The sequence below is a fragment of the Benincasa hispida genome, chromosome 5 (genome assembly GCF_009727055.1).
Source record: "Benincasa hispida cultivar B227 chromosome 5, ASM972705v1, whole genome shotgun sequence".
Taxonomy (NCBI): Eukaryota; Viridiplantae; Streptophyta; class Magnoliopsida; order Cucurbitales; family Cucurbitaceae; genus Benincasa; species Benincasa hispida.
In genome coordinates, this window is record NC_052353.1 from 54523574 (window position 1) to 54548775 (window position 25202).

General features: G+C 34.6%; 1 long non-coding RNA gene across 1 annotated transcript; it reads left to right on the forward strand.

The window, feature by feature from the left end:
* The first annotated feature begins 11804 nt into the window (after nucleotides 1-11804).
* On the forward strand, nucleotides 11805-13619 carry LOC120078668. The gene is made up of 3 exons (XR_005482069.1): nucleotides 11805-12395; nucleotides 12526-12595; nucleotides 13191-13619. It is a non-coding gene; the product is annotated as an uncharacterized LOC120078668 (long non-coding RNA).
* Nucleotides 13620-25202: the final 11583 nt, after the last annotated feature.

Consider the following 25202-nt stretch of genomic DNA (forward strand, 5'->3'; position numbering starts at 1 on the left):
AATTAATAAATATAATCATATTATATTTATATCCTATAGTTTGATATCATATATCTACTATAGTATTTTTCCTCTACTTTGGACCTGTCTCTTATACACATCTAGATGTGTATAAGAGACAGCATATGTGCTGGGCAACCCCATATGCGGAAGTGACGTAAACTAGCTTTACGCCCCTTCCACAACTCCAAAGGTGTTCTGGCAACACTCTAGGAAGAAACACAGTTAAGGACATAGACCTGTCTCTTATACACATCTAGATGTGTATAAGAGACAGATACAATATAGTCCAACTATGTGTGAACACCTCTCGGGCCAAGAGAAGGTGTGTCGCACCACATCGTTCAAGCCCCGGAATCAGCCCTTAAGGGAACCATCTATCTACTTACCCTTGCCTCGGGAAGGAGTGAATTCCATCTTATGTAGTTGAGTTCCCAGCTCCTAAATCAGATGTGTCCCCAAAATGGTAGGTTTGAATTGGTGACTTTGCCACTCGCACCGATACAAATCAAAGGACTGCCCTCAATGGCAAGGGTTTCTAACTCACTCAGGATTAAGGTCATGTTACCTATGGTCATCCTAGTGAAGTGAAGTCTCTGTCATGAATGGTGTTATATAACGAGACGTTAACACTTCGTGATCAGGTCTTATACAAACTCTTTGTATAGGACGTCTCCGCTCACATGTCCCCAACACGAATGATCAAGATCAGACCATCTGTGACAAGTCACAACATTTATGACCATTCCACAAAGCAGGCCGCGTCTGTAGCGTTACTAGGATAAGGTTTCCCTTCTTTATCCATATACTACAGACCATTTTGGTTATCACTCAAGACATGATCCACTTGTAAGTCACCACATACATGCTTGAGTTACATATAGATAACCATGGATTTTATGTTTATTGATTTGTGGTAAGGCAAATAAAACCATTAACCGAGCAAAACAACAAGATGTGAAGTAAAATATCATATATTAACAATCACAGGTGTTCGTATATACTGTTTACAAACTACAAGATACGAGACTTTAGGGCATCAACCCCAATAAACTCATCATCGACCGAATCATGTCCAACAGAATTCTGTTTCTCCTCTCTGATACACGATTCTACTAAGGTGTACCAGGTGCTGAGAATTGGGAAAGGATTCCATGTTCTATCAAATATTTATGGAACTCAGAATAAAAAAACTCTCTACCCCGATCAGATCAAAGTGTCTTAATTCGATTATCTAATGCATTTTGTACCTCAGCCTTGAACTCTTTGAACTTTTCAAAGGATTCTAACTTATATTGCATCAAATAAACATACTCATACCTAGAGTAATCATCAGTAAAAATGATGAAATACTCGTAACCTCCCCTGGCTTGCACATTCATCGGACCACAAAAGTCTGAATGTACAAACTCTAGAAGCTCTTTGACTCAATAACCTTTTCCAGTAAAAGGTCTTTTAGTCATCTTGCCTTCAAGACATGACTCGCACACAGGTAAAGAATTTTCCTCTAACTCATTTAGAATTTTATTCTTCACCAATCTCTCAATCCTATTGAGATTAATGTGCCCTAATCGAAGGTGCCAAAATTGGGCATTTTCTTTAGGAGAAAGTTTAAGTCGTTTATTTTGAGTTACGACAGTTTTAAACATCTCTATGTTATGGAGGAAATTTGTTGCTAACAGTCTTAGCCCATACAAATTATTTTCCAGTAATTATGAACATATCTCAACACTATCTTTAAGGATAAACACTTTATTCATAGAAAAGTTGAGGGTATATTTACATTTAAGCAGACACTTTACAGAAATTAAGTTCCTCTTTAATTCAGAAACAACATATACATCATGTAAAATGATAAACCTATTCTGTAAAGTTAACTAGAGGCCTCCCATTGCCACAATCGAGACGATGTGCCCAGTGCCTACTCGCATTGTCATCTCTCCAGCTTCAAGCTGCTACCAGGATCTAATCCCTTGAAAATAAGAACAAACATGATTAGTGGCCCCGGAGTCTATGATCTAGGCAGAATCATCATTCTACACTAAACAAGTTTCTATAACTAGTAAATCACATTTACCTTGTCTGCCCTTGGCATTAGCCTTCTTCCTCTTCTTTAGCCAACGTGGGATGTTCTGCTTCCAGTGCCCATCCTGGTTGCAATGGAAATATTTTTCTTTTTCAACTGGTGCTCGTTGCTTACCCTGCTGTGCGGCAGGTTGTGGGTTAGCTGGTGCCTTCCCCTTCCCCTTATTACCCTTCTTCTTCTTCCACTTGTTAGTGTTGGAAAAAGAATGTGCAGACTTAGTTCCTGAGGTCGAACCTTTGTGGAACTTTTTAAATGATGAAGCAATATTTGTCTCACCAATTATCTTCTTCTTGCTTTTCAGTAAGGATTGGAATGTCTACAACTCGTTTAAGAGAGTTGTAAAGGTGTAATTGATAACAGGCAGAAATGCATGGTATCATAGTGCTAAGTTCTTAAACAATGCTAGTTTTCGTTGATAAAATATGTTAGATTGCGTCCAAAAAGTATCAAATTCAGAATATTGTGGTCGCATGCGTTCATCAAATAGAAACAATTGATTTTGTGTTTTTATGTAGAATATATGTTGACGCAAGACGAAAAGAGCGATCATAAGAAATCATTGGTCGAGCACAGCATTACTGCAAGGCATTGCGGTGATGGTGTTTGCAAACATCTACTCAAGAAAGATTTTCACATAGAGTTAGCGCAACTTGGTGGGTGCATCTGGGTGAAAGGCATAATTAATCACGATGGGACAGAAAGCTGATGACGGTCGAATCCGAATTAAGTTGACAACCGCTAACGATAACAAGTATATTCAGCTTTTCGGTGACAAATATTCGACGCATCAGCCAGGGAATGAAAGCCATCCCATCTGTGCATTCATTAGAGAGAAGCTGCCTTTCACCCTGGAAGCTCTATAAATACCAAAAGCATTCTTCAGAAAATGGGTTCACCATCTCACGAGTTCACAAGTTCTGTTCATAGTTTAGCCTTATTCTTAGATTTTCTTTTGTTTTAAGGTGGATGCGAAAGAAGGAGGTTGTGCCGACTTCAAGATCAGAGAGAGAGTCGTTCCGGTAAGATTGGGAGAGCACCAGAAGCTTCAAGATCAGAGAGAGAGCTGACTTCTGCAGAAGCAGGAATATCTTTTGAACCGAATAGAGTTGCCAGTGTAAAAGCCTTAGGCGGCAAGGGATTGCTACCAAGCTCTTTAACTTTAACTTCTATTGTTATTTTGTATTCAAACTCATTTATAAAAATGGAATTTACTTCTCTATATCTATTCACTCTCTGTTATTTACGCATGAGTGGCTAAATTTGTTGAATGGGATAAAAAGTACTTAGCTAGCTTAACAGGGGATCTTCATTCTATGCAATGATTTTATATTATGTATGTTTCATTCGTCCATTAGAGATACTCAGGAGGGTAGTCTAAGGGCAGGATCTAGGCTTGGGAAGGTCAGATCAGAATCTAGGCTCGAGAGAGTCAGATTAGAACGCATAATCAAGAGATAGGAGCTTAGGAATAAACACTGTTTGCTATCAACGCATCACATATATCCTAGAGATAGGATATGATTGTATGCAGTCACCTTGCCTTTGTGCATCTTGCATCACCGCCTAGGAAAAGTGTAGAGACTTAGGAATAAGCTCTATGGACACTTTTGCATTCAACACATGCGTCCTAGACTTAGGAGCATCACATTTGTATTGGAAAATGACTTGTTGTGCATGGTTGTAGCATGATCGCATAGTCTGACACATTCCCAAATAACACTAGCTAAAGACCTTCTCAACCTGTTGATCCGCATACTCAGTGCATCTATCACACAATCAGACTTTTCTCAAATTCACTGCATTTGTTTATTTTTCATTACCGCAATCAACAACAAACCAATAATTAATTGAGTTACCAGTTACCGCAAGGTTTTCTAAAAATTACCATCACAACCTATTTTCACAAGTCCCTGAGTTCGACCTTGGACTTACCTGGAACTTAGTGTGGTTTACTCTTGGATTCCACTGAGAAAACTTGAGTGCTCAAAGCATTTTTCACCATCGCATTTCATCCACTATTCCACATCATAAAATAACACATCAGTAATCAACCCTGTTCACGACAGCATTGCTTACAAAGTGCAGAAAGCTTTCTGGCAACGTTTGCAGAATAATGCTAATCTGGCTGCCCTCATCTATGTGGGCCCCGTTCATCTTTGCCACATTAAAGTGGACCATCATGTTCAGAACATGTTGTCGAACAGATGTACCCTCCTTCTTTTGGAGTTGAAGATGCTTTTGAGAGCTTCATGCTTGAACTACCCGGACGGTTGTTCGAACATTCCCTTCAGAGACTCCCTGATCTCAAGTGCAATGACCATGGGCTCATGCTTCTTGGCCAAGACATTGCTGATACTGGCCAAGATGTACACCCGAGCCTTCTCGTTTGCCCGCGTCTATCACTCATATGTGTCTTGAACGTTTCGAGCAGCAGTAGAGGCTGGAATAGGAGGACACTCCTCTGTAAGGACGAACCAAAGATCATCAATGATTAGTAAGCATTGAGTTTTTTCAACTAGCGTAATTGTCACCAGTTAATTTGTCGGTGGCTGATAAAGCTAATGTCGCGGTTGCCATAATTAAAAGTTGTTGAAACAAATATGAACAAACTTAATAAGTCTATGCATTACCACTTTTAACACCAATATTAGGTTTTTAGCAAAATAGTTCTAATGTATCTTAAGTTAAAGACATCTATTTTGCAATGATGCCCCAACGAGGCAAGACAAAAGTCACCAGTGGGGTGATCAAGTGCCCCTTCACTGGGATGAGACATTTTAACCATTAGACAGAAACAACTCTTGTAACTAACTCTAACAGTCACCATTTTTCGGTCCGAAATATGTTAACCTCTAACAATTCTGGTAAGTGTAACCCCTCATTTTAGGCCCTAAACTCCCGCTCTAATGTGCCCACCATAGGGAAAAAGCAGATTAGGACAAGAGACTAAAGCGACCTTATCCTTTACAAAAGATCAGATAAAGAGTTGTGCAAAACTGCCATCCTTTAGGGAGACTCTCAGGGTGTCTCGATCTTCCTCATGTTGTGTCTATTTCACAAGAGTATGAAGGTGTTAAACATTGGTGGTAGCATATTTGATTCTATCCCAAAGGCTGATGCTGCTTTCATTATGGTATGTTTTTTGTTTGTGTGTGTTGGGATAGTAAATTGAAGATTTAAATCTCTAGTACCAAGTTTGTTATATTTTAGTTTATTAAAGTGTTGATATGATTAAATTTACATAATCCATCAGCTTAAGTTTTTGGATCAATCAGTAATTTCATACAATATCATAGGGTTCTTGTGTGCGAACTCATCTAATGTCATTTCTAAAACATGTCTCTCAATAACTTTTAAAAAGTTTATTTTTTGTTTTTAAACTTCTCAAGCTGGTCATTGCTTTGCTCTTACAATGGTCAAAATGTTTATTTTAATAGGGGCAATTGCAACTCTAATAAAAAATAAATTGAAAATTTGGCACGTGTCCCTAAGTTTTACTTTTTTGCAAACATGGCAAATGACATCCGCATGAAAATTTGATTACTATCTGATTTCTATATGATTGCTATCTGATTTTTATGTGATTTTAACTCTTTTTATGTGATTTTAACTCTAATAAAAAATAAATTGAAAATTTTTGAAATTATGTGATTTTTATGTGATTATTATGTGATTACAACTCTTTCCCAAATTCTAATACAAGCTACGTTTTTTTATTTTTCAAAACTTTACTCAAATTTTGAAAATATTTGTCAAAAGTGGATTTGATTTTTTTAAAAAAATAAAAAAATAAAAAAATAAAAGTGAAACAAGTGTTTAAGAAGCTTAATTTCAAAAATTAAATACCAATTAATGGTTATTAAACAACCCGACCGAAAACTTTTAAAAACCAACCATTTCATTGGTCCATGTGCTATGTTACTTTTTCACCTTAATTTCAGTTTGTCCAATTCATATGAATACGGTAGTACATGTACATACATAAAATTGGTATATTATAATTTTTTTAAAAAATTAAAATAGAAGTAAAACACCAAAATAACTATTTTTTAACTTGAAGAGCTAAACTAAGCATCTTACACGTTCGAAAACCAAAATAGAACAAACTGAAAAGTTCATTTACTTAAAAACAAAACAAACAAACATTATATGATTTTAAACCTAATTTTAATTTCTATTATTTTAAGACTCTCACTAACAATAAATGATGGATAAAACAGTTGACTTTGTGATCAAATATGATATTATAGCAGAATGTTCTACATGATTGGGATGATGAAGAATGCATCAAAATTTTGAAAAGTTGGAAAGTCATTTCTGAAAAGACATGAAAAGTGATAGTTGTTGAAGTGATGATTGATGAAAATGAAGAAATTAGCAAGTTATCAGATATAAGGTTAATGATGGATATGATAATGATGTGCTCATACCATTAAGGGTAAAGAAAGAACAAATAAGGAATGGGCCAATGTTCTTCAAAAGGCTGATTTTAGTCACTGTACAATCACTCCTACTATAAGCATCCAATCTGTTATTCAAGCTTTTCCTTGATATATATTTCAATATCCAAACAAAATAGGATTTGGATTTGCTTTGCTCATAAATATATTAAATAACTTTAATTATTATTATCATTATGGGTTATTATTACTTCTGTTTCATCTATATTTAATCATTCACGTTGAGATATTTAAGCCTTAATTTATGTATTATGTATATATTTAGATTATAATTAGAAAATTTGGTTATCGTCCTTTCTATAAATTTCCTATTTAAATCTCAAATTAACATAGAAATTATTCATTCAAATATTCTTTCCACATGGTATCACAACCCAAGTACTGGGGTTTTATAGTATTTAGTTTTTGCCTATCTGATTCTTTCTTCGTGGATGACCGTCGATGGAGACAAACCAAATCCATTGCAGCTTGGTCAATAAGTGAACCCCAGACCAATTCTGTCTCCCAAACTCACGTGTAGATCCGCCACTCTACTCCGCTCTATTCATGCCACTCTATTCCACCATTCAGATCAAGCTCCTCCATCGTTGAATCTTTTGCACCACTCATAGCCCAGATCTAAAGATCCCCAACTTTCAATCGGTCCAGATTTGTTGGTCATACCGCTATTGGGAATGTCCTCAAACTTGCAGTTCGTGTTAAACATTTTATTTATCAATAAAATATTATTGAGTAATTTATTCAATAAAATTGTTGATTTTTCATTCTATTATGAAAATCCAAAAAACATATCCATGACTATAGTCTGAATACTTTAACTTTATGTGGTGACATAAACAGGATCAAGTTAATAGTATATAGCCTAAATGGTCTAATAAGTATATGGATCAAATTGGATATCTCATCCTGGTAACACTATTGGATGCGGCCCACTCTGTAGTTGTTACAAAGAGTTGTAAACTGCTACAAACGATGTGATCCATAGATTGTTCATGTAGAGACATGTGAGTAGGGGCATCCTATGGAATGAGTTTGCATATAGACTAGACCACAAAAATAGTCACTTTTCTTTATAACGATCGTTTAATATTAAAACTGACTATTTCATTTATTAAGTAACCTAGGTTAACTTGATCTTAATCCTGAGCTAGCTATGAACTCCTGTTTGTTCGGGATTATCCTTTGATCTGCATGAATGAGAATAGTCCAACAACACCGCTCAATAAGCCTTCCATTTTAGGATAAGACCAAATGAATAGCTGGGGATATAGCCCTATACGATGGAATTCACTTCTACCTGATTCAGGGTTAGCAGATAGGTTGTTCTCTTAAGTACTGATTCTAGGTCTTGAACAATCGAGGTCCCACCTTCTCATAATAGAGAAAGGACTTGATTCATAGGTATTATGAATAAAAAATTGTTCATTAGAGGGTCAGTTGAAACTTAAGAAACAAGATGTATTCATAGGGGTAAAACGGTGATCTTGACGCAACTGTGATTACGAACAACCTGTGAAAGATCAACTTACTATGTCAAATGGACATAATATATGTATAGTAGGGGAGTTCAACTATGGGCTTTAGTGGGGTGACCCATTAGTTAACGAATGAGGGTAATTCGGTATAATGAGTTTAGCCAATCGTTGGAGCCCACGATCTGTAGGTTTGTGAAGTCCCCTACTAGATCGTAAATGGATAAGCTTTAGAGTAGCATGATAAGTTACTTTGAAACCTTCAAATTAGAATTAAACGAAATAGGAGAATTTATATTTAAATATGATTTAAATATATGAATGTGGATTTGTGTAAAANGTGTAAAAATTAATTTAATATTTGATATTAAATTAATTATAATTATTTAAATAATTATTTATTAATTTTATTAGCAAATTAATTTATGAAATTAATTCTATAAAATTAATAATAATTTCAGTTTTAAATCAAATTGATTTTGAAATCATTTTTGAAAATTGAAAAATTACAAAAACTTATACAAAATGGAAAAATGGGTTTTTCCATTATCTTCTTCAACTAGCTCACACAAAAAATATTCATATTTGTTTCATTAATTCCAAGCATGAGCCGCATCTCATGCAGCTATCTTCTTTGCATGTTAACCTGCAATAAATAAAGAAGATTAGAGTGGAATTAAGGATGCATTCAAAGAGTTTTTTTCAGAAAAAATTATGCTGAAGAAAAGTTCTTTAAGTGGTTTTGTAGTAGTGAGCTTCGCTCCTAATTTTCTATTGTTCAAGCTATTCTTGATTCTCACAACTCATTCTAAAGCTCCAAGAGGATAGTGGGAAAGATCTTGATGTGGTTCACAACAAGTTTTTAAGAAGACAACAGCTGAGGATCAAGATCTTGAAAAGTTTTACAAAGGTATAACTTCAAACCCTCTTATGTTAGATGAACATGCTTTAGTTTCTGCCAAAATTAATGAATTAGGGTGCTTATTGATTCTTGTTACTTCCGCTGCATGCTAATTTACTCTTACAACTACCATCCTCCAAAATCCGCGCTTGCTCAAATCTGAAACACCTCTGTCGATTCGTCCATGTCCGTCACGTTCGTAGTCTCGTCTGCATGCCACCATCAAATTTAACTATTGCTCGCTTCAGATCCTGAGGCTTCGACCAATTCTTTTGTTGTTGGTACCAAATCTACAACCGTGTGTCTTTATTAGTGTACCAGATTGCCCAGATTCGCGCTTTACCAATCCAACTTGCTAGATCCACACTAGTGTTTCTTCACCCATTTTCGTTCAGCCCAGCCGCACGATCCATCACTCGTGAGCTCCGTTGACCGCAGACCTGTCTGTCATTAACCTGTTTGTCCCCAGATTCGTCGACGTCGTGCACAACTCGTCGATCTCTGCCCAAATTAGTCGATCTCTACTCGGTTCTTCAAAGAGACTACACAGATTCATCGACCTCGTGTACAGATTTGTTCGATCCATTCCATATCTGCCCTGCCCAGATAACTCCAATGAAGACCTACCATGGGTTCAGATGGGTCGCTCCTCCATCACTTCTCCATCGTGGTCTTCGTCGTCCAAACCCTCTCCCTCCCTTGTGTCCTTCACACATTAGTTTTTAAACTGACCCAGTTTCAATCAAACCGATTTTGTTCAGATGGATCGGTTGGGTTCAATCAACTTGGTTTGGTTTCATTTAGTCAAATCAGTTACCAATTTTGTTCTTAGTTGATTCTTTTTTCAGTTTCAGTCTTTGTTCAGTTTTCAGATTTTCTAGAGTCTCTGTTTTGTTTTAGTTTTTGATATTTACGTAGATTTCTGTTTTTAGTTCAAAAGTTCGTGGGTTTTGTTTTATATTTCTATGTAGGTCTCTGTTTCCAACTAGAAGTTTGTGAGTTCATGTTTGCAACCCAGAAGTTCTCTGTATTTTAGTTCTTCATAGGTTTTTGTTTCCTGTGTAGATCTATTGTGTTTTGATTCAGAATTGTACTTCAAATTCGGTCATCCAGTTGCTTCAGTTTATCCACTCACAAACTCAAGTTGTATCTACCACCTCGAGTTTGAGGGAGGTTGTTGAGATATTTAGACCTTAATTTATGTATTATGCATATATTTAGACTATAATTAGGAAATTTGATCATCATCCTTTCTATAAATTTCCTATGTAAATCTCAAGTTAACATAGAAATTATTCATTCAAATATTCTTTCCACAATTCATCTGTCCCTTTATTGTAGAAATTTGTAATGATATGTTTAATAGTACCACAAAATTTGTGTTAAAGGTTCATATATAGGGTTATTGATAATAGGAATAAATTATAATACTAAAAGTATACTCTTATATATAATTCGTGAATTTTAATAAACTCTCATTGGTGCATCGAATATCATATCCTTTTTATACTATGGGGACATGATTTTCAAATATATGTCGAACTTATAAAGTAAGAATATATATATTAATGTAGGTATACAACTCTCAAACAACTTTGTAATGATATGATTAATAGTACCACAAATTTTGTGTTAAATGTTCATATATATAGGGTTATATGATAATAGGTATAAATCATAATACTAAAATTACACTCTTTTATATAATTTATGAATTTTAATAAATTTGATTTTTTTTAAATAATTTTATTTTAATATATATTAACAAAAACATGGTAGAATTGAAAATATTGACAAAAATAGGTTTTTAAACCATATCCTAGTACACGATTATGTCTAAATCGTGTACCCAGTACACGAGTGCCTATTAATCTTGCACGCGCAGACTACCAATCGTTGACTGAGGTAATCGTGTACCCGGCATACAACTTCCTTCTCTATTAAACCGTCGTGCGACCCTTCTTCTTCCTCTCCGAAAGTTTCCTTGTCCGAAAGCTTCTGCCTCCATTTGCTTCCGTCTTCCCCATCCAAAATCATCCTTAAACCTCCCAATATATTCGAAAATTTAACCGTCCATCAAAACGTATCATTTTTTCTCCATTTAACCGTCCATCCAAAATCGTCCAACCATTCGTCCGAAAGCTTTTGCCTCTCTTTGATTGAGGTAAAATTTTTTCCTACGTTGTTTTCCAATATATAATATCCATATATATATATATATCATTTTGTTTGCATTTGGGCTGAGCTGAACTTAATGTGTAGTTTATGGATCCATGATTTATTTTTGGATATATGTTGAACTTATAAATTAGATTTTGTTGGACTAGTTTTGTTGGACTATTTTTCTAGATGATTATGTTTGTTTATTTGTTAGGCTATTTTTTTTAATGATTAATTTATTGGATGATTATGTATTTGTTGGGTTGAAACCTAAATATATATATATATATATATATATATATATATATATGTTTATAAAAATGAAGATTGGTTCATATATATATTATTTTGTTTGCATTTGGGTTGAATTAAAGTACACGCATTCATAATGAAATGGATTAGAGAGAGGCAAGCTGTAACACCCCGCATTTTTTTAGTAATAATGATTTTCAGTAATTTTTATATTGAATGGTATTTTTAGAATTTTTGACTTCAAGTGTAATTGGGAACTTAATTGTTGGCGTGAAATTATTCAATTTGGAAATTAATGACAGGAATTAATTTCATTTTGGTAAGGGAAGGAATTTAATAGTATCAAGTGGAATAAGGAAAAGAATAAAATATAGTTTATATTTATTTTCTTTTAGTTTCTTTATTATTATTATTATTATTATTATTATTTTATAAAACCCCCCTTCGTTTTTTTTTACCCAGCCGTCGTTCTCCTCAGCCCGACCAGATCGCCAACCGCCGTCCTCTCTAATGCTGCTCCAAACCGTCTTCACCCGAGCCCTATAGCAAGCCTCCACAGCCGTTCCTCTGTGCGTCGCCCACGAATCGACTAGCGTCGCTCCAGACGCGTCTGCACCCAAGCCACTGCCGCCACCGCTGCTCCTCTCCTTCAATCGACCGGATCTACACCGGATTCCTCCTGTCGTCACCGTCGTTGCTTTTGCCGTCATCAGATTTATCAACTTGGATAAGATTTCTGTTGTTTGTGGTTGTTTTCAGTTGATTCTTGACTGGCCATTTACTTTTGGCACCAATCGATTGAGGCCTTTATGTGTCAACTTTGGATTCATGTTCTTGAAGGTATTAAGGTGTTGTTAGGTGAAGTTAGAATTGTTTTAGCAAATTTGGTGTGCCTCATATCACACCTTTGGTGAGTTTACCCAGATTTTTTGGCAGTACTTGGAGTATGTGTGATTAGGCCTTGCTTTTAATTTTAAAACTTGGTTGCGTTCTTATGTCAGGGTCTTACTTGGAGTTGCTGGTTTCGTTGGTTGTCTGATATTATCTGCGGATTTTCAATTTAGGTAAAGTTAAATTGAAGATCTTTAAATAATTTGGTTAATTGTATTTAGACCCCAAAGATGAGTTTAGAACTTTGGATTTGTTATTTTTGGACCAGGGGTACTAAATTAATATTTGTAATGTATGTTATAGGGTGGATTCAAAGCCTTCCAAGAGTTGTAAGAGGGTTAATTACTTGGATTAAATTGTGACCAAATTTGAGGTAAGTAATCTTACTATTAAAACTGCCCACGGGCCAGGCACTAGATGTAGTTAGTATGATAGATGAATATTGTGACAAAATGATGGCATGATAGACTGATAGTTTAGTACAACCGATGTATGTTCTTGATTGAGGATCTGAAAGATTTATTTGTGCACGTAGATACTTAAATGCTAGCGTGAGATGATATTTGATTTCGTGAGGTTGTATTTGATCTGTGGATATTAAGGCATGTATGTATGTCATAGAACCATATTGTGATAATTATGATGTTGAGACTATGATAGTGATTTTACTGATTAGTTAGATCCCCACTAGATATTGTGTTTCCTTCAAGATTCACTAGATTGTGTTTCCTTCGGGATTCACCAGATATTGTGTTTCCTTCGAGATTCACCAGAGGTAGTGGGCATACTTAATTATAGTAGGGTAGAAACTAGTTTTGCATGTTTGTAGGTGTCCCATGAGGATTAGGGCCGTTTATATGTTCCACCAGAGGTAGGCATCTAAAGAACATAGATGCCTAACTTGACCCCAGTAGTGGGATTACTTACTGAGTATTTTATACTCATTCTTTCTCATGCTGTTGTTTCAGGTAAAGGTAGAGATGCACCAGGGATGGACAAGCGGAATTCACGATCAAGCCACTGGGACTGGTTTTATGCTTCCGCTCATAAGACTTAGATTTCCTTTCATGTTTTACTTAATTTTCAGTTTTGATATTTGAAACCTACAATTAAGGATTGTTTTCGGACTTATTTATTAACATTTATGATTTATTGGTACCTTATTGTTGTTTTTAATATTTGCATTTAATAAAGGACTTTTGAACTTACCTTATTTATTTAGCATTTATTTCACCATAAAAGAGTGTCGTTTTAAGTTCCATACATGCATGTATTTATTAACAGCCTAACTTAAGTACTAGGGGGTCGGATCGTTACACAAGCCAAAAGTTCGATGTACAATTTGCAAGAGAGAAGGACATAACAGACGTACTTGTCCACAACGTACATTAGGTGCTTCGTCTTCAGGTCATTAGGTGCATCTTTTATGTACTTGTATTTTTTATGTAATTATATATTTTATGTACTTATATTTTTTTATGTAATTGTATCTTTTATATACTTATATTTTTTATGTAATTGTTTCATTTTATGTAATGAATTTATTTTTCATGTAATTGTATCATTTTATGTACATTTTATGTATCTTTTATGTGATGGATTTTATTATGTAATGTAATTTGAACTTCTTATGTAATGGAATCTGATCCTTCTAATCCTGTACAATTATATCAACAAAATATGCATTGTTCACAATCGGTATGGGATAGTTCTTCCATAGTAGTTTTAAGTTGTCGGAGAAGGAAGGCATCTGCACAACATACTATCCCATTTGATCACCGCATTATTCCTTGCATTGAACATTTATTAGGGTTGCAGAAATCAGTTTTATCCAGCTTGATTGGCACTTATTCCCTGCATTGAACATTTCTTAGGGTTACATGAATCAGTTTTATCCAGCTTGATTGGCACCTTATTACTACTCTAGTTGAGCGTTGAGACTAGAAACCCACACATTTCACCTGCCTTGTGGGGAATGTACAATCATGCTGTAGGATGTTGCAATACAGTTTGGGTTACGAGTGGACGGGCAACCATTGACAGGTTCACTACAATATGATTGGAAGAACATTTGTGAAGAGCTCTTAGGTGTTCTACCAAATGATCTGAAAGGCTCAAGATTGAGTATCCCCTGGTTGGCATCCCAGTTTCCAGAATTACCTCCCGATGCCGATGACATCAGCGTACATAGGTATGCACGAGCATACATCATGCAACTTATTGGAGGATTTTTGTTCACTAAAAGTCAAATACTCTAGTGCATCTCATGTTCCTCTTGCTACTGTCTGATTTCGAGCATGCTGGTACGTACTCGTGGGTTGGTGCATGTATTACATGGTTGTATGGAGAACTTTGTCGGGCTACTAATGCACAAGCGTTGGAAATAGCGAGCCACTGATACTACTACAGGTATGGGCTTATGATAGATCTCTAATGATAGCACCACAAGTCCAGTTACAGGCCCCAGATCATCGTCCACTTAGTGTCAAGTATTATTTTATTTATATATTTATTTCACTATAATTTTATGTAAGAATATAAATTAATTGTATTTTTTATAATTTTAGATGGAGTAGTGTATTAGTTGTCTCTGAACAGTTAGCAAATATGTTGCTCGTGTACCGAAAAATATTTGACAGACTAATGCACAATCAGGTAACAAATGTATATATAAATGAATATTTAAAACATTTTGGATGTATACTAATCTTTTTTTTTTTTTCAGATTATTTGGATGCACACACAACAGATTTGGTCATCCCTACCTAATTACTGTCATGATGGTGAAGACATCTGGTTAACCGTTAACCCTCTTATATGCTTCCATATACTAGAGTTGCATCATCTAGATTGTGTGTTGAGACAGTTCGGCTTGCGACAAACGATACCTTTGTTGTCCTATACACTCCCAGCACTACACCAAATTCATTTGAGAGGTAAGCACGACCAAGACTGGCGTCGAATCCATGCAGAATATATATCCTATTGGCATGGACGACATGATCGTTGTGGACAAGGAGAATTAACAAATGGGTCAGCTGTATCAGATGACTACTTTTCCTGGTACAATTCAATGACGAGGCGATTTATCACACCTGACGGCGCTTACTATTACTGTATGGTAAGAGATTTAAAATCAGACATTTTCCATATATATGATATGAATATTTTTTAATATTTATTTTTTTCATTGTATAGAATAATTTTGTTAGAGATGTACAACAATATTCAGTGCAACACAACTTACCAGACTTGGGTTCAATATGTTAGTAAAAATTGGTCAACTTAGAAGGTATTATTCAACAAACAAGACAACTCAATGTTGCTGACACCGATCGATGACGTATTCGTCGCAGACGACAATGACAGCAGGATGAACCTAATTTAAAGGGACACGAAGACACTCCCCATAAGGGGTAAGGGCCAGGGGGTCGTTTTTAAATTTCATGTAAACTTTTATTTTCAAATTATAAATTAAAGAACTAATTGTAAATCTTCTTTAATATCATAACATTTTTTTTAATATGAGTGTAAAATAATTATGTTTTCATTGTAGATTAAATATATAATTAAGTTTTATAATGAAGTAATTTGTGGACCCATTCCTAAGGTCTTAATATTGTTGTACATCTCCAATTAAAAAAAAAATAGTCAATCTATTTTAGAAAAAAAAAAAAAAAGAAAAACAAATCATCGACCAGGTCCACAAGTTTCCATGCGACCGGTCAACCAAGTCCGCCAACGTGGTGCTGACTGGATTAAATGTTTTCACTACCCTACTTTTGTCAATAATTCAATACCCACCTATTTTTAAAACTACTTTCTCATATATCCCATTTTTGTCAATAGTTTGAAAAAATACTATATTTTTTAACAAAATCCAATAAACTTTCATGGTGCATCAAATATCATATCATTTTCATAATATACCTGCTTCGCTCCTCCAATTCGATTATGATTCTTGACTTTACTTATTATTATAAAAACGACACACTATCAAATGACATGATTTTCAAATATGCGTCAAATTTATAAACTAAGAATATATATTAATGTAGGTATATAACTCTCAAACTCGATTTTCCTTTGTGAATTATGTTTGTGCTTATAACGTAATCGCAAACTGACATTTTCGATAAAGGAAATTTTAAAAGAAGTCACCACAATTTTTTTATATTTATGTTTTTAATTTTAATTTTAATTTTTTGTAATTGGAAACCAAAATAAAATAACGCATTGCTCACTCGATCATAGGATAGCTCTTCATGAAAGAATTTTTTTTTTTAAAAAAATATATATATTTTTTGTTCAATAAATTTCATATTTTTTTGGGATCAAAGCTTGAACTTCTCTAAAGACTAAGATATCTCATATAATTAGTAAATGCTATTTACAGTCAAATCAAGAAGCTAAAGAATTGAGTCAGAGAAAATAAGCAAACATATATGAGTTTCTTTGGTAAGATGCTTACTCAAATTTTTTTAAGTTTTTTTTTAAGCCAATTCCATTTTTTTAAACTAAAACTTAATTTTTTTTAGTACAACTTAAACTTAAATTAAAAAAATAGTTGGTTTAATTTTTTTTTTTTTTTTTAAAAAAAAACTTACTAATAAAATTCCATTGCAATGATTTCCTATGTAAGATGCTTATTGGAAAATTTTCAGTAAGCTTGTTTTTTTAGCCAATTCTATTTTTAAACCTCAACTTAAGTTTTTTTTTACTAAAACTTAAACTTAAATTAGTTTAACTTAATTAAGAAAAATAAAATAAAATACTTATAATAGTTTACTCTTTTTTTTAAAAAAAAAACTATATTTAAAAAAAAATTACTGGAAAATTTCCATTACAATGATTTTCTAGTAAGATGCTTACTAAAAATTTCCAATAAGCTTTTTCTTTGTTTAAAACCTTACTGGAAAATTTCCAAAAATGATCTTACTCTTGTCAAAACCTTAGAATTTTTTTAACCAATTTCATTTTTTTTAAAACATAAACTTAAGTTGTTTATAGTACAATTTAAACTCAAGTTAGTTTTTTTTTTAAAAAAAAAAAGAAAAAGAAAAAAAGGAAAACCCCTATTGAAAAATATCCAGTAAAGATCTTACCAGGAAACGTACTGGAAAATTTTCAGTAAGTTTTTTCTTAGCCAATTTCATTTGTATAACTTAAACTTAATTTTTTTACTACAACTTAAGTTAGTTTTTTTTTAAAAAAAAAAAAAAAAAAAAAAAAAAAAAAAATCTATTTTTTAAAACATACTTAATTAGAAAATTTCTAGAAAGGATCTAACCAGAAAATGGAATTTTTTTTATAAGATGCTTACTTCAAATTCTTCAATTAATTCGGAATGAAAGGGTTCGCTTTGACCGTTAAGAATAGGTAACCCGTTCCATGGAACTTTTTTCATAGGCAATTCCAATTTTTTGAACTTAAACTTCAAGTTTGGTTGAGTACAACATAAACTTAAGTTAGTTTAAATTTTTTAAGTATTTATAATTTTTTTTCAAAAAAAAAAACCTTATTAGAAAATTTCCAAGAAGTATCTTACCAAGAAATAATTTCCATTTTTTTTCGCCAATTCTATTTTTTAAAAAACTTAAACTTACATTTTCTTTTATAACTTAAATTTAGATGGTTTAACTTAAGTTTTTTTTTCTATCATAATTATAAAAAATAAAAAAAAAAAACTCTTATGAATTTATATAAAAATTGGAATTTACAGAGTTATGGTTTTTACAGGAAAATTTTCAATTCTTACAATAATCTCAATTTCTTGGACAAATTTTCTTCAAATTTTTCCTTTAAAAATACCAACAAATCTACCACAAAGGTGATAATTAAAACTTGTGGAAAACATGGAGATAAACAAAATGAAAAATTAAAGTTTAAGGTTTTACGCTAATGTCAGGTATGAAAATTAGTGTTATATAAAGGTAAATTTGAAGGTATTAAATGAGGTAAAAAAATGATATTTTCATTACGCAGAGCACCCTGCAAAAACTATGAAAAAGATAAGGAAGAAATAAGAAAAAGTAGTTTTTAAAAAATAGGTTAGTTTTCAAATATGAAAAGGATTTTAGGTTAACAATAGCAATTATTTGAGGTTAAGTAATTAATTAACACGCAAAGTTTTGTTCCATTGTTTTTTTTCCTTGAAATACTCTAGGTAATTTCAATAGTCATTTTCTGTCATCTAAGTGTCATTTGTTACTCAAATCTCACTAGATATTTATTCCAGTTATTGATGTACAATATGAAACGAACTTTGAGGTTAACTAGTGTCAATGGCTCTATATAGAATTAGGACAGCAATAAATTTTCAAATAACTACAAGGGAAGCAATAAATTAAAAAAAACAAACAGAAACAGACAGAAAAAGATAATAGGTAAAGCAAGTTGAAGATGTGGGGCAAAAAATTGTGGCTACTCCCAAGTCCCAACAAAGTCGGAGAAAACAGTGTAAAGGGCAAAAAAAATTGCTCCCCTGTGCTCGATAATATCTTATGCTGACAGTGCATCTACCGATCCCTCTTTTCTTGTGAACATTTATTCAAAGAAATAATATCTCATTGTTTTTGGATATCTTTTCTATTTTAAATCTTATATTCATCGTCAATCTCACCATACTAAGTATATAATAGATGAATTATGATCTCAAAAAACAATGGTTCGATCTCACTTCATAATTGTTGAACTTGTCACTACAAGAAAAAGGAGTTCTGCCGACGCCTAAATAGAGCATCAGGAGTTAGGTCGTCGGGAGAGACGGTCTTTCCCGATGAAGTAAAGGACCATCAGGAGTTCCCCGGGGAACTCCCGACGTCGTAAAGGTTTGTCGGGAGTTCCCTGGGGAACTCCCGATGCATCAAACCGGCGTCGGGAGTTCCCCAGGGAATTCCCGATGCCGGGTGTTGACTGTCGAGAGTTCCCGGGGAACTCCCGATGGATCTCCCGACACCCGTCGGGCGACGTCAGGAGAGGGGTCTGGTTTAAACCAGATCCCTTCTTCTTCCCCACTCCCCACCGCACCGCCCCTCCCTCACCGCCCCCGACCCTATTTTCTTCCTCTCCCTCTCAAATTTTTCCCTCTTTCTCCCATTTTCCTCATTTTTCTTCACCATTATTCTTCTCTCTCTCCATTTTCCCATCATTTTACACTTTAACTCTCATTTTCTCCATTTTTCCAATCCAACTTTTCTTCCATTTTTTCCATCAAATTTTGCTTCCATTTCTCCCTTTTCTTCCATCCTTTACACTTTCCATTTTTCCCATAAAATATTTCTTCCATTTCTCCCTTTTCTTTCATCAATTTTTGCTGCCGCCGCCATTGCAATCAACTGCCCACCGCCGCTGTCGTCTCCTCGTCAGTAATTTTCTCATTTTATTTTATCTTTTATATTTAATTAAATCATATGTGAAATGTCCATTAAAATGTGTTAAATATTGTATTCGCTTTTATTAATTTTCTAAAATTGTTGTACAAATCATGCCCATCAATATTATGCCCATTAAAATCTTATCTAAAATTTTTAATATTTCAAAGATGTTGAATAAATGAAAGGTCTATATTAATCTAAAAAATATAAAATAAATCTTTAAACCTCCAATTTGGTACTTAACACATTTAATATTATAAAAAAGTTTAAAGAATCTACTAAACATAAAACTAAATTTTGTGTCTAATAGAAAATTGAACTTTAAATTTTGTGTCCAATAGGCTTGTAAATTTTAGAAGATATTGAATAGATGAAAGACCTATATTAGACACAAAATTGAAAGCTTGGAGACCTACTAAATAAAACATTTGAAAGTTGTTAAGACAATTTAAGCGGTCTATGGACCTATGTGTTTATTTTGCCTTAAGAAATGAAAATTATGGAACTCAATGCTTAATAATATTTTGTATTTTGTCCTCTAATCTAGGTTATTGTTTTGGATTACAAGTTGGTCAGAAAATGTTTATTTTTAAGGATGAATAAAGAATGGATTAAACTAAGGAATAAGTTAACAGTGGAGTATAGAGAAGGAGTATCACAGTTCTTAGATATGGCAAGGTTTCATGTTAATGATTCCGGACGAATAAGATGTCCATGCAAGAATTGTATGAATTCAATTTGGGAAAAGATAGATGTTGTGGAACGACATCTATTAACATATGGAATATCTCCCTCATATTGTGAATGAGTATATCATGGAGAGCCAATAAACTTATCTAGAAGTCATACAAGTCATTCAATACAGGATGTTGAAGTAGATAGTATAGAGAGTAATGTTGTTGAAGAAAATGAGATGTTGAATCTTATAAATGATTTACAAGTTCCAATTGAAAACGAAAATGAAAATGAATGAAGGATTGAGATTAATGAAATGTCCTTTAATGGTCAAGAAAGAGATACCACGAACTTATTCGAGGATTTAATGATCGAAGCATGTAATGAATTATACCCTGGGTGTTCGCAATTTTCGTCCTTAAACCTTTTAGTGAAGTTGATGCATATCAAAGTTCTGAATGGCTGGAGTAATAAATCGTTTGATATGTTGCTGGAATTGTTAAAAGCAGCGTTTCCAGCTGGCACCTCTATACCTACTTCCTTTTATGAAGCCAAGCGAAAATTACGTGATTTAGGCCTAGGTTATGAGTCTATTCATACGTGGAAATATGATTGTGTATTGTATTGGAAAGAGTTTGCAGATTTGCAACAATGCCCTGTTTATGGTGAGTCTCGATACAAAGTTAATGATGGCAAGGGTAAAAAAATACCACATAAGGTATTGCATCATTTTCCATTGATACCGAGATTAAAACGATTGTTTGCGTCAAAAGAAGGCACTTCTGACATGAGATGGCATAAAGATAAGCGAGTTGAAATGGAGGATATATTGGACATCTAGCTGATGCAGAGAGGTGGAAACATTTTGATCGTGAATTCCCTCATTTCGCTTTAGATCCTCGAAATGTTCGTTTGGGATTAGCTTCAGATGGTTTCAATCCGTTTGGAAATATTAGCACTTCTTATAGTATGTGGCCTGTGGTGATAATTCCTTATAATTTTCCCCCTTGGAAATGCATGAAGGAAACAAACTTCTTCATGTCTTTGCTCATACCTGGTCCAAAATCTCCTGGAAAGGAAATTGATGTTTACTTGCAACCGTTGATTGAAGAGTTGAAAGAGTTGTGGACAATTGGTGTGCGAACTTATGATTCTGTTGCTGGTGAGTTTTTTCAACTATATGCTACCTTATTATGAACGATTAATGACTTCCCTGTGTACGGTGACTTATCTGGGTGGAGTATAAAAGGTTATCAAGCATGTCCAATATGCAAAGAAGATAACTCGTCCTTCGAAATAAGAGAGAAAATATCATTTATGGGACATCGACATTATCTTCCAGAGAATCATAGTTGGCGTCGAAGTAGACAACATGATGAAAAAGTTGAACGTAGACCTCCACCAGTTGTAATGAATGAAAAAGAGATATTACAACAAATAAATACGCTAAACTTTTTTGTGCTTAGCAAATATCCATTGAAGCAAGATAAAAAAAGAAAGCGAATCCTAAATTGGACTAAAAAAAGTATCTTTTTCCAACTTTCATATTGGTCCAGACTATTGTTATGACATAAATTGGATGTAATGCATATTGAAAAAAACATATGCGACAATTTGGTGGGCACATTGTTAAATATTGAAAGAAAGACAAAGGATACAACGAACGCTCGATTAGACTTACAAGATTTGAAGATAAGAAAGGACCTACACTTGATACAGGTCAATAACAGATTTGTAAAACCACACGCAGCATACACATTAACAAATGGTGAACAGATTTCATTTTGTAAGTATCTGAAATCAGTGAAATTCCCTGATGTATTCGTATCTAACATATCACAATATGTCAATGACAAAGATGGAAAAATGTCGGGGCTGAAAACACACGATTGTCATGTGTTGCTTCACAGACTACTCCCTATTGGTATTTGAGCATACCTACCAAAGAACATATCCACTGCTATTGTTGAGTTGTGTACATTCTTTCGCAACTTATGTGCAAAGATAATATGTGTAAGTGATTTGAACAGACTACAAGCAAACATCATTGTCATACTTTGTAAATTGGAGAGAATATTCTCACCTGCCTTTTTCGATGTAATGGTACACCTTGTAGTTCATCTATCATATGAAACCAAAGTGGTGAGTCCAGTTAGTTATAGTTGGATGTATCCTATTGAAAGAAGTTTACGAACATTAAAACAATTTGTACGGAACAAAGCACGTCTTGAGGGGTCTATAGCGGAAGCATATGCAATGAATGAATCATGGAACTTCTGCTCGCGATATCTAAGTGGGATTGAAACGAGATTCAATAGAGATGAACGAAATGATGATAATATTCTCGATCATGAGATATTTGGTGAATTTGAATTACTCATCCCCCCCTCGGCCCGATTTCTAAATTTCGATTGAAAGTGTGTGCTTCGGGAAGAGGTACTCCGATGCACTAACAAAGATCTCGTTACTCTGAGTTGAGTTCTCTCTGGCTCGGTCCATCTCAGAAACTCCATCGGGAGAGAATTCCGCCGACTTCCATTGTCTCAACCTTTTTTTAAACCCGGCACTTGGGAGTTAGGGTCGTTTTTAACTCCCGCGCACCTACGCTAGTTGTACCATCCTGGATTACTTCAACCACATAATTTCACTACCCGACGGCCTTTCTCACCGTCATCGTTTTAAGTGCGATCGGGCGATCCTACTTTCCACTCGTGGGCGAGTATAATTTTAATCATACCTGCTTTGTTCAATTTTTCTTTCAAACCACCTTTCGATCTGAAATCCTTTTCCTCTGTCACTAGAACATATTGGGTACCAAATAACAGATTCCCTCATATCTTATCACCGAAAATGAGTCCATTTTATTAACCCAAGAAAATTTACATCGTCATAATCCACAACAGACAGCCGTACTCGGATACTCAACTTCAGAATTACCAATATCCACACGATCAGTCGATTAAAATTCATCCTTCATCATCATTTCAATACATAAAGACAGTACAAATCAAAACAAATCTAGAATACTATTCCCGACCATACACAGCAATACTTTCCAATCATTGTCTCCGCCCAGTCTCTCCCCGACAGTAGTCTACAAAAGAGTCACGACAAACACTTTGAAACTGTTATATCAAGCTTCCGATCTAAAATTCCACAAACACATCGTCTCAACTCTCCCATATCACAGGGTGGTAATGAACATCAAAATAGTAAACACTTGATGACCATCACACATAAAAACTACCAATACAATTTATCCCAATGCTTTTTACCTCTCCACCAAATTTTTACTTCATGTGCTAGCAAGTGAGCCCAACCCGTCTCCCTTTCCATCTCCGCCCCACACCCGTCCGCCACCCCACCCTCCCACCTATCTTCCCCAACAAAACACATTACACTTCGTAAACATTCATAAATACACAAAAAAGTTTAGATAATGAAAAACGTTAAGAGAAGAGGAAACTCACGAAAGTGAGAGGCAGAGAGATTCAGGGAGAGAGCGAGATACAGTTGAATAAAAAGTAAAAAAAAAAAAAAAAAAAAAAGAAGTTTCTGATCCCAGGGAAGGTGAATTATGCAGTGTGTCAAGAGTAGGTCAGTCTTCCTTTAGAATCATAGAGGAAGAGAAGCAAAGACAGATTCAAAACAACAATGATAAGACTCAAAGCTCTCTTTTTGACCAACTTCATCCATCGATCTCTTAGGTCATTCATCGCCTCTTATGAAGTTCATAATAGCATGGTACAAACTTTGGTCTTCTCTCCACACTGAAGGATCAACGTCACACTCTGCTAATAAACAGTCCTCCTCATGGTTTCATTCCCACTCGGGACACCACCAACAATTTCTAGTAAATCTATGTTGTGCGTTTTCAACATCATCCCACTTCCGGTACATCCCATATTCGTTTATTTGGACTACTTTGAACACACTTTCCAAATTGCTACTATGTTGAGTCATTCAATGTAAAAGACTTGTTGTGCTCCGGATAACAAAGATGAAAGGAGCCTCGTCACGATCATACCAAATTAGTGTGATGTATGATGTATCCGACCCTTTGTACACCTCAAAATCCACATGTGTCCTATTTTACTTTTTATTCGTTATACATCACTTGTGCAACATCCCATACTACACTTCAACCAAGAAACACGGTGTCCTCTTGTTCCGCATCATTAGAAATCAAATACTTTTCATCCTCTACAACACCGTACGAAATTGTCTATCCCCCTCTCACCCTCCTTCCACCACTTGTGGTTCTCACCATAGACTGCCTCTCTCTCTCTTTGCCCATTTTCCTTCCCTTCGGAGCCATCCTAGTATGACACTTCCCTATCTTGTTGTAGCTCAATACCACATCTATCCCATCATCCTCTCTACATTCTTCCAAGTTTGAACCTACTCCCATGATTTCAACAACTCGCACCCTACCCATTGTAACGTATCTAGATCTCACAATCCCTCAGTTATCTCACGATAGGTCCTATCTTGCAAGTGCAAAAGAAATGCATCTTTCTCAGAGATATCTTCTCTCTCTCTCTTCCATCCGCATTCCCTACTATTTTGCCCATTCTCCACTCTTTTCCGCGATAGCCGCGCCGCACCCGTTTGTACACTCAGCAATTTAACTTACTTATACACATTAAAAAATGAATTATCGACAACATGAATCATCCTCATCGCTGTTGCCTCTTACAACAATGACTAATGTTACCTGAGACATTCTGAACCAATTCAGAGAAATTTTACATTGATTGTTTATTCATATGAGTCAAAGCATGCTTTGAGCTTCCACCCTGTCCTATTCCTCGATCGAATTTTAACCGACCTCAAATGTTCGCGCCTCACAAAACTTTGCGATACATTAAATGTTACTAATCTATGCTCATCCTCTCTCAGACACATCCCTAGTCGTTCGTCTTCATC